Genomic DNA, 15,711 nt, shown 5'->3' with positions numbered 1-15,711 from the left:
CATGGAGCATATATATATATATATATATATATATATATATATATATATATATATATATATATATATATATATATATATATATATATATATATATACATATATATATATATATATAAAACACTGGGGATAGGGGAGAAAAAATACTTCCCACGTATTCTCTGTGCGTCGTAGAAGGCGACTAAAGGGGGAAATCCTCCCCTTCCGTTTTAATTCTTACAAAAGAGGTACAGAGAAGGGGGCCCTAGTGAGGATATACCCTCTAAGGCTCATTTCTCTGTTCCTAACGCTACTTCGCTAACACGGGAAACGGCAAATATGTATTAAAGAATATATATATATATATATATATATATATATATATATATATATATATATATATATATATATATATATATATATATATATATATATATATATAATGAATAGGGGCAGACAGTATGAATCATGTACATGTGTATATATGTATAGGTCTGTCTGTGTGTATATATGTATACGCTGAGATGTATAGGTATGCATATGCGCGTGTGTGGACGTGTATGTATATACATGTGTATGTGGGTGGGTTGGGCCATTCTTTCCTATGTTTCCTTGCGCTACCTCGCTAACGCGGGAGACAGCGACAAAGTATTATAAAAAATATATGAAAGCCGGCAAGGCAGCAGGTTTGGATGGTATTGCAGTGGAATTTATTAAAAAAGGGGGTGACTGTATTGTTGACTGGTTGGTAAGGTTATTTAATGTATGTATGACTCATGGTGAGGTGCCTGAGGATTGGCGGAATGCGTGCATAGTGCCATTGTACAAAGGCAAAGGGGATAAGAGTGAGTGCTCAAATTACAGAGGTATAAGTTTGTTGAGTATTCCTGGTAAATTATATGGGAGGGTATTGATTGAGAGGGTGAAGGCATGTACAGAGCATCAGATTGGGGAAGAGCAGTGTGGTTTCACAAGTGGTAGAGGATGTGTGGATCAGGTGTTTGCTTTGAAGAATGTATGTGAGAAATACTTAGAAAAGCAAATGGATTTGTATGTAGCATTTATGGATCTGGAGAAGGCATATGATAGAGTTGATAGAGATGCTCTGTGGAAGGTATTAAGAATATATGGTGTGGGAGGAAAGTTGTTAGAAGCAGTGAAAAGTTTTTATCTAGGATGTAAGGCATGTGTACGTGTAGGAAGAGAGGAAAGTGATTGGTTCTCAGTGAATGTAGGTTTGCGGCAGGGGTGTGTGATGTCTCCATGGTTGTTTAATTTGTTTATGGATGGGGTTGTTAGGGAGGTAAATGCAAGAGTTTCTGGAAAGAGGGGCAAGTATGAAGTCTGTTGGGGATGAGAGAGCTTGGGAAGTGAGTCAGTTGTTGTTCGCTGATGATACAGCGCTGGTGGCTGATTCATGTGAGAAACTGCAGAAGCTGGTGACTGAGTTTGGTAAAGTGTGTGGAAGAAGAAAGTTAAGAGTAAATGTGAATAAGAGCAAGGTTATTAGGTACAGTAGGGTTGAGGGTCAAGTCAATTGGGAGGTGAGTTTGAATGGAGAAAAACTGGAGGAAGTGAAGTGTTTTAGATATCTGGGAGTGGATCTGGCAGCGGATGGAACCATGGAAGCGGAAGTGGATCATAGGGTGGGGGAGGGGGCGAAAATTCTGGGGGCCTTGAAGAATGTGTGGAAGTCGAGAACATTATCTCGGAAAGCAAAAATGGGTATGTTTGAAGGAATAGTGGTTCCAACAATGTTGTATGGTTGCGAGGCGTGGGCTATGGATAGAGTTGTGCGCAGGAGGATGGATGTGCTGGAAATGAGATGTTTGAGGACAATGTGTGGTGTGAGGTGGTTTGATCGAGTGAGTAACGTAAGGGTAAGAGAGATGTGTGGAAATAAAAAGAGCGTGGTTGAGAGAGCAGAAGAGGGTGTTTTGAAGTGGTTTGGGCACATGGAGAGAATGAGTGAGGAAAGATTGACCAAGAGGATATATGTGTCGGAGGTGGAGGGAACGAGGAGAAGAGGGAGACCAAATTGGAGGTGGAAAGATGGAGTGAAAAAGATTTTGTGTGATCGGGGCCTGAACATGCAGGAGGGTGAAAGGAGGGCAAGGAATAAGAGTGAATTGGAGCGTTGTGGTATACCGGGGTTGACGTGCTGTCAGTGGGTTGAATCAAGGCATGTGAAGCGTCTGGGGTAAACCATGGAAAGCTGTGTAGGTATGTATATTTGTGTATGTGGACGTATGTATATACATGTGTATGGGGGGTGAGTTGGGCCATTTCTTTCGTCTGTTTCCTTGCGCTACCTCGCAAACGCGGGAGACAGCGGCAAAGAAAAAAAAAAAAAAAAAAAAAAATATATATATATATATATATATATATATATATATATATATATATATATATATATATATATATATATATATATATATATCAAGTACGTACAAGAAAATCTTATAAAATTCTAACACATATTTTGTAATGTATGACATAATTTGTATAATGTATGACAGGATTTATATTCAGATCCACTAACGTTGCAAGACGGTTACGTCTGATTTATATAACGGTTAATCTTCGTTATTCTGTTCGCTGTGTGGGAAACATATCCAGCTCACAGCTGCCTCGCTGATCGTGGTATATAGTAGCTGAACCCTGACACTGTGAGTCAGTTGATCTAAGATCATACAGTACAATGTTTAATGCCTCTATTTCCAGTAATTTCAGCATACTACAAGCCTTCATATACTCTATATTACACTTAGGATAGATCATGTTGCTCTGGAGGTGCACAGCTTCCTATATCAAACCTCATATGGTGTGAATCGATGAAGACCTGCAGTGTATACCTCAGGTTGGCTCACACAGGGGCAGCAGCCTCCTGCTCGGTTTGTGACCCACCGACCAGCCAGGCGTGTGTGTGTGTCCCTCCCCTGGAGAGGGAACTCCCTCCACCAGGATGTCTGTCAGTCCGTGTCTCATTCTCTATACGTGTGAGGAAACTTTCCACTTCATGTATGAAGAAATCCAGGGGGTCGTCCCGCGGTGCACCTTCAGGCTCTTCCTTCATCACTGAAGCACGACGGCACGACACTTGAACACGACGACGATGATAAGAACCCTTGAGTACGACGGCACGACCCTTGAGAACGACCCCTGTGCACGACGGCACGACCCTTGAACATGACGACGATGATAAGACCCTTGAGTACGACGGCACGACCCTTGAGAACGAACGACCCCTGTGCACGACGGTATGAACCATGAAGACAGTACGACCACCGAACATGATGAAAAGACCCCACGAGTACGACTATATGCAACCTCTGAACACGACGCTACGACCTATGAACACACGGAGCTGCCCTTGCGCACGACGGTACGACCCATCTAGACAGTACGCCCACCGAGCACAACGATAAGACCCACAGACCACGACTACCACCCTAAAACACGACAATAAGACCCTTAAGAACGACGATACGACCCTAGAAGTCACGGACCGATCTTTGAGCACGAAGGTACGACCCTTGATCGAATGGGGACGATCTCCGAGGCCGAGGGACCGACCCATGGGTATGATGCATGGCCCAGCCCATGACATGATGATCCTTCTGGACTTCGCCTGTCTAGCAGAACTTGACCCCGTGAGGGCGGCAAACACGACACCAGATTGTGGCAACAGACCATCTATAAACTGCACTGTTGTTCACCGTCTTTGCTCTGACCGCTTGAATGTCGGCGAAAAGAGAGAAAGAAGAGAAAAAAAAGTTGCGCCATTTGTACCATTTTGTGTAAGAATCTGACGCGTGGCCAGTGTCTCCTAGGAGAGCTCGAGATAAGTACTGACGCTTTTCTCTTTTTTTCTTTTTTTTTCTTTTTTTTTTCTGTCGAGGCAAATGTTGGGGCGGGGGAGTTACACTGTTTAGCAAGTGTACATATCATGATGTCTTTTGTTGTACTTGACGTAACGAGCCATTCCCGTAGGTCAGGTGGTTTTCATCTACGTGGACGACTGAGTGTTCGTTCGTGACCACTTTTCCATCGTTCCGTCTGTCTGTACGACTGGGAGAGAGAGAGAGAGAGAGAGAGAGAGAGAGAGAGAGAGAGAGAGAGAGAGAGAGAGAGAGAGAGAGAGAGAGAGAGAATGTCATGGAGGGAACCACTGGGGAAACGTCAGTGAGTGTTGTCATCCCTTGCTGAACCTCCACGTCAGAGCGAGGAAGGCATCATAAGGTCCTTACTTTACCCTGTATAGATTCCTACCTTCATGTGTTCTGCCTGATCTTCCCTTAAGAGTATCCTAACCTAAACCTTGGGTGAGCATACGTTACGACGCCAGGAATACCTCTCATCAAATTCTTATCAGCGTAACTGTGAAAACAAAATATCAAAAAAAAAAAAAAGAGCATCACCGAGTGTGTTATCGGTGTCCGACCGGCAGAGTAATCTCAAGTAATCTAACCGGCATCCGGTCTCGTAGCGCAGTGCCTTCACATACATGTGTGGGTCACTTTGACCTTATGATACGTACTGTAAGAGGCAGTCAGTATATTAGGCTATCCAGCATGATGAATATAGATGATGACGATGTATAGAATTCTGATAAACGAATGTATATATTTCATTTATTTATCTATAATTACCCCATGACCAATTTCTATGAGAGGATCCTCGTGTTACCCAGGATCTCTCTGGAGGCTTATGCGGCCCAAGACAGCGCCACTTCCAGTAGCAGGGGAATGTGAGCTTCTTTAGGGCGAGAACTTTTTTGATTAGACTGTATTCCTAACGATACAACCTCGCCAAAGATGACTTTTCACTCCCGCTATAACCTCGAACATATATATATATATATATATATATATATATATATATATATATATATATATATATATATATGTCTCCATGGTTGTTTAATTTGTTTATGGATGGGGTTGTTAGGGAGGTGAATGCAAGAGTTTTGGAAAGAGGGGCAAGTATGAAGTCTGTTGGGATGAGAGAGCTTGGGAAGTGAGTCAGTTGTTGTTCGCTGATGATACAGCGCTGGTGGCTGATTCATGTGAGAAACTGCAGAAGCTGGTGACTGAGTTTGGTAAAGTGTGTGAAAGAAGAAAGTTAAGAGTAAATGTTAATAAGAGCAAGGTTATTAGGTACAGTAGGGTTGAGGGTCAAGTCAATTGGGAGGTAAGTTTGAATGGAGAAAAACTGGAGGAAGTAAAGTGTTTTAGATATCTGGGAGTGGATCTGGCAGCGGATGGAACCATGGAAGCGGAAGTGGATCATAGGGTGGGGGAGGGAGCGAAAATCCTGGGAGCCTTGAAGAATGTGTGGAAGTCGAGAACATTATCTCGGAAAGCAAAAATGGGTATGTTTGAAGGAATAGTGGTTCCAACAATGTTGTATGGTTGCGAGGCGTGGGCTATGGATAGAGTTGTGCGCAGGAGGATGGATGTGCTGGAAATGAGATGTTTGAGGACAATGTGTGGTGTGAGGTGGTTTGATCGAGTAAGTAACGTAAGGGTAATAGAGATGTGTGGAAATAAAAAGAGCGTGGTTGAGAGAGCAGAAGAGGGTGTTTTGAAATGGTTTGGGCACATGGAGAGAATGAGTGAGGAAAGATTGACCAAGAGGATATATGTGTCGGAGGTGGAGGGAACGAGGAGAAGTGGGAGACCAAATTGGAGGTGGAAAGATGGAGTGAAAAAGATTTTGTGTGATCGGGGCCTGAACATGCAGGAGGGTGAAAGGAGGGCAAGGAACAGAGTGAACTGGATCGATGTGGTATACCGGGGTTGACGTGCTGTCAGTGGATTGAATCAGGGCATGTGAAGCGTCTAGGGTAAACCATGGAAAGCTGTGTAGGTATGTATATTTGCGTGTGTGGACGTATGTATATACATGTGTATGGGGGTGGGTTGGGCCATTTCTTTCGTCTGTTTCCTTGCGCTACCTCGCAAACGCGGGAGACAGCGACTAAGCAAAAAAAAAAAAAAAAAAATATATATATATATATATATATATATATATATTATATATATATATATATGTGAGTATATATATATATATATATATATATATATATATATATATATATATATATATATATATATATATATATATATATATATATATCTCCACGGGTGTGGGTGATTAGGAAGGAGTTATCCTTCATCTGGCAGGCAACTCGTGGACGGTATTATGGTTACGTACGAAGGCGTCGAGTTAGTGGGCAGTTGTCGTGGCAGTGATCCAGGATTCGTATTCACTCAGTAAGAATGTCAATTTTGGCCCTAGATCGCCGCTGTATGACGTCATGCCGCTGCTATTTACGCTCTGGCGACCCACCTTCCGGGAAAATTTGGTGGTGATATTAGCAGGCAAGATATATGATGTTTGGACACAGAATGCACAAAGTTCGCAAAGACGCGCACAAACTAATGCCCCTTTCACATACAAATGAAGACATACACAAAGAAATAAACTCACACACACACACACACACACACTAAGTACAGTAAACACATTTACATGCAGATCGATTTACACAATGACATCCACACACGTAAATACTGTTAAAATAATGACACACTTAAAAAGGCTTGTCTTAATGTGTGGTGTGTGTTGTAACCTCTCATCTTTCCTCACTCTTCCCTCCTCACGTCTACAATCTGTATCATCCATATGTCTTAAGATATATTTTACGAACTACCTCATATTAGTCAGATCGAAACTCTATATACACCGTCACTTGAACCTTGATCATATAGTCCAATATTTTAGCCTAACTTAATTAGATGATTGTTTACACTGTTCATTTTGTATGTGAACTAACGACGAATTTGTTCGCTAAGTTACGTCCACTTGTTTGCGTCTTCATCAAGAGCAACAGCAACGTAAAAGTGACATGTGAAAAAGATTGTAAATTCTACCGCTGGTGATGGCCAGAGGAGGCATATGTCTGTCTACTGGTGTATTGTATTTATCATCTGGGTCTACGTTTACGGGTTATCACCAACCACATAATCCGTTTTCTTTTACATTATCTTTATTTTACAGCCTCTATATTTATCTTTATTTCAGCACTTCATAAAATCATCAAACATTTCGTGTTTTTACTGTATCCATTTTCCCTCGTACACAAAGGTGCTGTCAGCCATACATGTGACTTAAATTTGGTCTGGAAGGTAAACTTGTGATGATACGTACAAGCAATACCACGGCATTACATCGTAACAATCATTTCATGAAACAAATGAGTAACATCTAATGCCAGTGTAAGCCATCCGTAAATCCTTTATTTACCATCAGTACATAAGGGTCATCCAGCACACACTCACTGGCTACAGTTTAAGCCTTGATTCCATTTAAAGATTCTCAGAGGTTAGCTGGTCACTGACGTCGGCTGTAGGTCTACCCACTGCAATGGTCGTTAAGGCCATCAACGTCAAGTCACAACCAATCATCAACCAATCATCAGTCGGGGAAATACTTGCCACCTTCTTCCGATGTTGTGTCTCGTTCTGTGACCATAATAAACGCGTCCACTACGTAAATGGCTCTTGTAACTTCGTAATAACACCGAATGCAACGTGTAAGAAGATCCTACGTACGTCCAGCCTGACTTGGAAAACGACACAAGATATTACCGTCAGCTCGTTCCTGTCGACGTGAGCCCTCAATACATCCAAAGAATGTGTAGAAAACGGGAAGAAACCCAGTACAACTTTACGACTTAACAAATTTAAAAAAAAATTGTAAACGTTTTCCAAAAAAGAAATAGTAAACTACCAGAAGTTTTTCTTATATATATACTGGAAAATTCTGCTCCAGTTTTCGCGTTTTGACCTGTGGTTGACCCTGAACTTGTAATGAAGGACTGCAACCGAAATACTACATCCATCAACCCGACTCAGAATTTGGAATTGAACCTCTGATGTGGACAGTGTCTTGGAAACGTACCTTGCTATGAATGAGGACATATAATGTACATGAGGGTTCACAAGAGGTTTACCCAGAACGTATTCATACACCACAGTGGCTGTGGCGCCCATCATTCCCTGGGGAGATGGGAGGTGTGTGTGTGTGTGTGTGTGTGTGTGTGTGTGTGTGTGTGTGCAGTAGACCCGTGGAGATCACTAAGGTATCCCAGCTCAGTCCCGGCTTACCACCACCGCACCAATTGTCTCATGCATGTGTAATCTGGCAGTACGGGTGTCGCCCAACTGCTCCCTGGCCATTACTTATATACATAGCCTTCACTACAGGGAAGACCTGATCATGGGATGAATCTACGAACATCTGATCCTGGTAATTAACACCTGACACCCATAGACACTACACATACAATCATTATGACTTTTATCTTCTTGGAGTTTATGATACACGACAAATCTCTCGACATATGACCCTAACAACGTGTCCTGTTATATAAGACACATTACAGCCTCTCAAAACTGCCTCCATTATCTCGCCTGGCACCACTTCGGGTCGTAAAGTTAATGATGATGGTATTCATCAATCCTCGTCAGATTCTAATATCATTAATCATGTATGTAGGATCCGCGTCTATAAAGATGACACTCCTGCCGCCTGGCCTTCACTTCACCTATACATGCTTCCAGCGTACGCTAAGGTGAACCGGACAGGCAAAGGAGTTAATATTTGTGTTGTGGGATGCAAACTGTATGGATGTGGTCCAGCTTAGTCTCATATGCTCAGAACGTTTGGTGTGGACGAAATTTGAAAGGAGTAATGAAAGCGCTTTAAAAAAAAAGAATATATATAAATATATATATATATATATATATATATATATATATATATATATATATATATATATTTTTTTTTTTTTTTTTTTCCAAAAGAAGGAACAGAGGGGGCCAGGTGAGGATATTCCAAAAAAGGTCCAGTCCTCTGTTCTTAACGCTACCTCGCTAACGCGGGAAATGGCGAACAGTTTGAAAGAAAGAAATATATATATATATAATTGCTAAAGTAAACGTTTACCTTAAAAAAGTAAATAAACTATGATCATAGTTGACAAAACAACACAGTTCACACACATCGTAAAACTGTATTTGGTTTTACAATTTTCCTCCACACCTGAAGGAGGACATGTCGGGAGGTGGCTGTAGCCCCCCCACGTCATTGCATGACCTCGAGAACTGGCCCTCAAGATCACACACAACCAACCATCGACAAACTATCAGTAGTACTCACCTGTGCCCTCAAAGATCACGTTACTCGCTGCACTTTCTGGCGTTTGCCACTCGTCTGACAGACTGCACAATTCCAGAAAAATCTCGTTTCCATCTTCAGTTCCGTCACACGAAACGCCCACAAGTTTAGCCTCACAACACATCGAGCTTGCCATTCATAAGACAGCTTAGCTTCTTTGAGCATTCTCGTCCAGTTCTTCCTCATCAAGAACACGTCCGACGTTACTGCTAACACATGTACGAGGAAACACACGATTATTCTGCCACCGTTACCTGGAATACAGTTCGATACCTTGCTGCTCATACCACACACCCTCCCCACACCCCTGCAAACCCAAACTTAAACAACACGGCGTCATCTGACGACACTCGACTCCATAGAAACGAAACTACCGTTGACAAAGCAGAGCGTGTGTGTGATGTGGTGTGTTGGCAGTAATGCCATCTATGGACTGCATACCAAACTAAAATACATCTCTCGTACCCGCTTCTAGTGAAATAAATCATTTACCTTTTTATATGAGTCACAAACGTAATCATAATATTTATCTTAATATACCTGTACAAACAAATTAAATACAAGGAAAAGGATTAATTCTTTTCAATATTAATTTCACCGGCATAAGTGAATTTATCGTGCGTTCGTACGTACCCACCTTTTGGTCGGTGGCAGAAAAGAAGATGGGAAAAAAAGAACGGGAAAACTGACTCAGTTATGTAACAAGTTACACAACGAGTGAACTATCTACTTTATACTATCGTTTGATAAGCACTTTGTAAGCTTTCCAACAGACATGGAGCATATATATATATATATATATATATATATATATATATATATATATATATATATATATATATATATATATATATATATATATATATATATACATATATATATATATATATAAAACACTGGGGATAGGGGAGAAAAAATACTTCCCACGTATTCCCTGTGCGTCGTAGAAGGCGACTAAAGGGGGAAATCCTCCCCTTCCGTTTTAATTCTTACAAAAGAGGTACAGAGAAGGGGGCCCTAGTGAGGATATACCCTCTAAGGCTCATTTCTCTGTTCCTAACGCTACTTCGCTAACACGGGAAACGGCAAATATGTATTAAAGAATATATATATATATATATATATATATATATATATATATATATATATATATATATATATATATATATATATATATATATATATATATATAATGAATAGGGGCAGACAGTATGAATCATGTACATGTGTATATATGTATAGGTCTGTCTGTGTGTATATATGTATACGCTGAGATGTATAGGTATGCATATGCGCGTGTGTGGACGTGTATGTATATACATGTGTATGTGGGTGGGTTGGGCCATTCTTTCCTATGTTTCCTTGCGCTACCTCGCTAACGCGGGAGACAGCGACAAAGTATTATAAAAAATATATGAAAGCCGGCAAGGCAGCAGGTTTGGATGGTATTGCAGTGGAATTTATTAAAAAAGGGGGTGACTGTATTGTTGACTGGTTGGTAAGGTTATTTAATGTATGTATGACTCATGGTGAGGTGCCTGAGGATTGGCGGAATGCGTGCATAGTGCCATTGTACAAAGGCAAAGGGGATAAGAGTGAGTGCTCAAATTACAGAGGTATAAGTTTGTTGAGTATTCCTGGTAAATTATATGGGAGGGTATTGATTGAGAGGGTGAAGGCATGTACAGAGCATCAGATTGGGGAAGAGCAGTGTGGTTTCACAAGTGGTAGAGGATGTGTGGATCAGGTGTTTGCTTTGAAGAATGTATGTGAGAAATACTTAGAAAAGCAAATGGATTTGTATGTAGCATTTATGGATCTGGAGAAGGCATATGATAGAGTTGATAGAGATGCTCTGTGGAAGGTATTAAGAATATATGGTGTGGGAGGAAAGTTGTTAGAAGCAGTGAAAAGTTTTTATCTAGGATGTAAGGCATGTGTACGTGTAGGAAGAGAGGAAAGTGATTGGTTCTCAGTGAATGTAGGTTTGCGGCAGGGGTGTGTGATGTCTCCATGGTTGTTTAATTTGTTTATGGATGGGGTTGTTAGGGAGGTAAATGCAAGAGTTTTGGAAAGAGGGGCAAGTATGAAGTCTGTTGGGGATGAGAGAGCTTGGGAAGTGAGTCAGTTGTTGTTCGCTGATGATACAGCGCTGGTGGCTGATTCATGTGAGAAACTGCAGAAGCTGGTGACTGAGTTTGGTAAAGTGTGTGGAAGAAGAAAGTTAAGAGTAAATGTGAATAAGAGCAAGGTTATTAGGTACAGTAGGGTTGAGGGTCAAGTCAATTGGGAGGTGAGTTTGAATGGAGAAAAACTGGAGGAAGTGAAGTGTTTTAGATATCTGGGAGTGGATCTGGCAGCGGATGGAACCATGGAAGCGGAAGTGGATCATAGGGTGGGGGAGGGGGCGAAAATTCTGGGGAGCCTTGAAGAATGTGTGGAAGTCGAGAACATTATCTCGGAAAGCAAAAATGGGTATGTTTGAGGAATAGTGGTTCCAACAATGTTGTATGGTTGCGAGGCGTGGGCTATGGATAGAGATGTGCGCAGGAGGATGGATGTGCTGGAAATGAGATGTTTGAGGACAATGTGTGGTGTGAGGTGGTTTGATCGAGTAAGTAACGTAAGGGTAAGAGAGATGTGTGGAAATAAAAAGAGCGTGGTTGAGAGAGCAGAAGAGGGTGTTTTGAAGTGGTTTGGGCACATGGAGAGAATGAGTGAGGAGAGATTGACCAAGAGGATATATGTGTCGGAGGTGGAGGGAACGAGGAGAAGAGGGAGACCAAATTGGAGGTGGAAAGATGGAGTGAAAAAGATTTTGTGTGATCGGGGCCTGAACATGCAGGAGGGTGAAAGGAGGGCAAGAATAAGAGTGAATTGGAGCGTTGTGGTATACCGGGGTTGACGTGCTGTCAGTGGATTGAATCAAGGCATGTGAAGCGTCTGGGGTAAACCATGGAAAGCTGTGTAGGTATGTATATTTGGTGTTGTGGACGTATGTATATACATGTGTATGGGGGGTGAGTTGGGCCATTTCTTTCGTCTGTTTCCTTGCGCTACCTCGCAAACGCGGGAGACAGCGGCAAAAAAAAAAAAAAAAAAAAAAAAAAATATATATATATATATATATATATATATATATATATATATATATATATATATATATATATATATATATATATATATATCAAGTACGTACAAGAAAATCTTATAAAATTCTAACACATATTTTGTAATGTATGACATAATTTGTATAATGTATGACAGGATTTATATTCAGATCCACTAACGTTGCAAGACGGTTACGTCTGATTTATATAACGGTTAATCTTCGTTATTCTGTTCGCTGTGTGGGAAACATATCCAGCTCACAGCTGCCTCGTTGATCGTGGTATATAGTAGCTGAACCCTGACACTGTGAGTCAGTTGATCTAAGATCATACAGTACAATGTTTAATGCCTCTATTTCCAGTAATTTCAGCATACTACAAGCCTTCATATACTCTATATTACACTTAGGATAGATCATGTTGCTCTGGAAGTGCACAGCTTCCTATATCAAACCTCATATGGTGTGAATCGATGAAGACCTGCAGTGTATACCTTAGGTTGGCTCACACAGGGGCAGCAGCCTCCTGCTCGGTTTGTGACCCACCGACCAGCCAGGCGTGTGTGTGTGTCCCTACCCTGGCGAGGGAACTCCCTCCACCAGGATGTCTGTCAGTCCGTGTCTCATTCTCTATACGTGTGAGGAAACTTTCCACTTCATGTATGAAGAAATTCAGGGGTCGTCCCGCGGTGCACCTTCAGGCTCTTCCTTCATCACTGAAGCACGACGGCACGACACTTGAACACGACGACGATGATAAGAACCCTTGAGTACGACGGCACGACCCTTGAGAACGACCCCTGTGCACGACGGCACGACCCTTGAACATGACGACGATGTTAAGACCCTTGAGCACGACGGTACGACCCTTGAGTACGACGGTATGAACCATGAAGACAGTACGACCACCGAACATGATGAAAAGACCACGAGTACGACTATATGCAACCTCTGAATACGACGCTACGACCTATGAACACACGGAGCTGCCCTTGCGCACGACGGTACGACCCATCTAGACAGTACGCCCACCGAGCACAACGATAAGACCCACAGACCACGACTACCACCCTAAAACACGACAATAAGACCCTTAAGAACGACGATACGACCCTAGAAGTCACGGACCGATCTTTGAGCACGAAGGTACGACCCTTGATCGAATGGGGACGATCTCCGAGCCCGAGGGACCGACCCATGGGTATGATGCATGGCCCAGCCCATGACATGATGATCCTTCTGGAATTCGCCTGTCTAGCAGAACTTGACCCCGTGAGGGCGGCAAACACGACACCAGATTGTGGCAACAGACCATCTATAAACTGCACTTTTTGTTCACCGTCTTTGCTCTGACCGCTTGAATGTCGGCGAAAAGAGAGAAAGAAGAGAAAAAAAAGTTGCGCCATTTGCACCATTTTGTGTAAGAATCTGACGCGTGGCCAGTGTCTCCTAAGAGAGCTCGAGATAAGTACTGACGCTTTTCTCTTTTTTTCTTTTTTTTCTTTTTTTTTTTCTGTCGAGGCAAATGTTGGGGCGGGGGGGGGGGGTACACTGTTTAGCAAGTGTACATATCATGATGTCTTTTGTTGTACTTGACGTAACGAGCCATTCCCGTGGGTCAGGGTGGTTTTCATCTACGTGGACGACTGAGTGTTCGTTCGTGACCACTTTTCAATCGTTCCGTCTGTCTGTACGACTGGGAGAGAGAGAGAGAGAGAGAGAGAGAGAGAGAGAGAGAGAGAGAGAGAGAGAGAGAGAGAGAGAGAGAGAGAGAGAGAATGTCATGGAGGGAACCACTGGGGAATCGTCAGCGAGTGTTGTCATCCCTTGCTGAACCTCCACGTCAGAGCGAGGAAGGCATCATAAGGTCCTTACTTTACCCTGTATAGATTCCTACCTTCATGTGTTCTGCCTGATCTTCCCTTAAGAGTATCCTAACCTAAACCTTGGGTGAGCATACGTTACGACGCCAGGAATACCTCTCATCAAATTCTTATCAGCGTAACTGTGAAAACAAAATATCAAAAAAAAAAAAAAGAGCATCACCGAGTGTGTTATCGGTGTCCGACCGGCAGAGTAATCTCAAGTAATCTAACCGGCATCCGGTCTCGTAGCGCAGTGCCTTCACATACATGTGTGGGTCACTTTGACCTTATGATACGTACTGTACGAGGCAGTCAGTATATTAGGCTATCCAGCATGATGAATATAGATGATGACGATGTATAGAATTCTGATAAACGAATGTATATATATATTTCATTTATTTATCTATAATTACCCCATGACCAATTTCTATGAGAGGATCCTCGTGTTACCCAGGATCTCTCTGGAGGCTTATGCGGCCCAAGACTGCGCCACTTCCAGTAGCAGGGGAATGTGGGCTTCTTTAGGGCGAGAACTTTTTTGATTAGACTGTATTCCTAACGATACAACCTCGCCAAAGATGACTTTTCACTCCCGCTATAACCTCGAACATATATATATATATATATATATATATATATATATATATATATATATATATATATATATATGTCTCCATGGTTGTTTAATTTGTTTATGGATGGGGTTGTTAGGGAGGTGAATGCAAGAGTTTTGGAAAGAGGGGCAAGTATGAAGTCTGTTGGGGATGAGAGAGCTTGGGAAGTGAGTCAGTTGTTGTTCGCTGATGATACAGCGCTGGTGGCTGATTCATGTGAGAAACTGCAGAAGCTGGTGACTGAGTTTGGTAAAGTGTGTGAAAGAAGAAAGTTAAGAGTAAATGTTAATAAGAGCAAGGTTATTAGGTACAGTAGGGTTGAGGGTCAAGTCAATTGGGAGGTAAGTTTGAATGGAGAAAAACTGGAGGAAGTAAAGTGTTTTAGATATCTGGGAGTGGATCTGGCAGCGGATGGAACCATGGAAGCGGAAGTGGATCATAGGGTGGGGGAGGGAGCGAAAATCCTGGGAGCCTTGAAGAATGTGTGGAAGTCGAGAACATTATCTCGGAAAGCAAAAATGGGTATGTTTGAAGGAATAGTGGTTCCAACAATGTTGTATGGTTGCGAGGCGTGGGCTATGGATAGAGTTGTGCGCAGGAGGATGGATGTGCTGGAAATGAGATGTTTGAGGACAATGTGTGGTGTGAGGTGGTTTGATCGAGTAAGTAACGTAAGGGTAAGAGAGATGTGTGGAAATAAAAAGAGCGTGGTTGAGAGAGCAGAAGAGGGTGTTTTGAAATGGTTTGGGCACATGGAGAGAATGAGTGAGGAAAGATTGACCAAGAGGATATATGTGTCGGAGGTGGAGGGAACGAGGAGAAGTGGGAGACCAAATTGGAGGTGGAAAGATGGAGTGAAAAAGATTTTGTGTGATCGGGGCCTGAACATGCAGGAGGG

Source organism: Panulirus ornatus, chromosome 56 (genome assembly GCF_036320965.1).
Source record: "Panulirus ornatus isolate Po-2019 chromosome 56, ASM3632096v1, whole genome shotgun sequence".
Classification (NCBI taxonomy): domain Eukaryota; kingdom Metazoa; phylum Arthropoda; class Malacostraca; order Decapoda; family Palinuridae; genus Panulirus; species Panulirus ornatus.
This window is presented reverse-complemented; position numbering follows the sequence as displayed.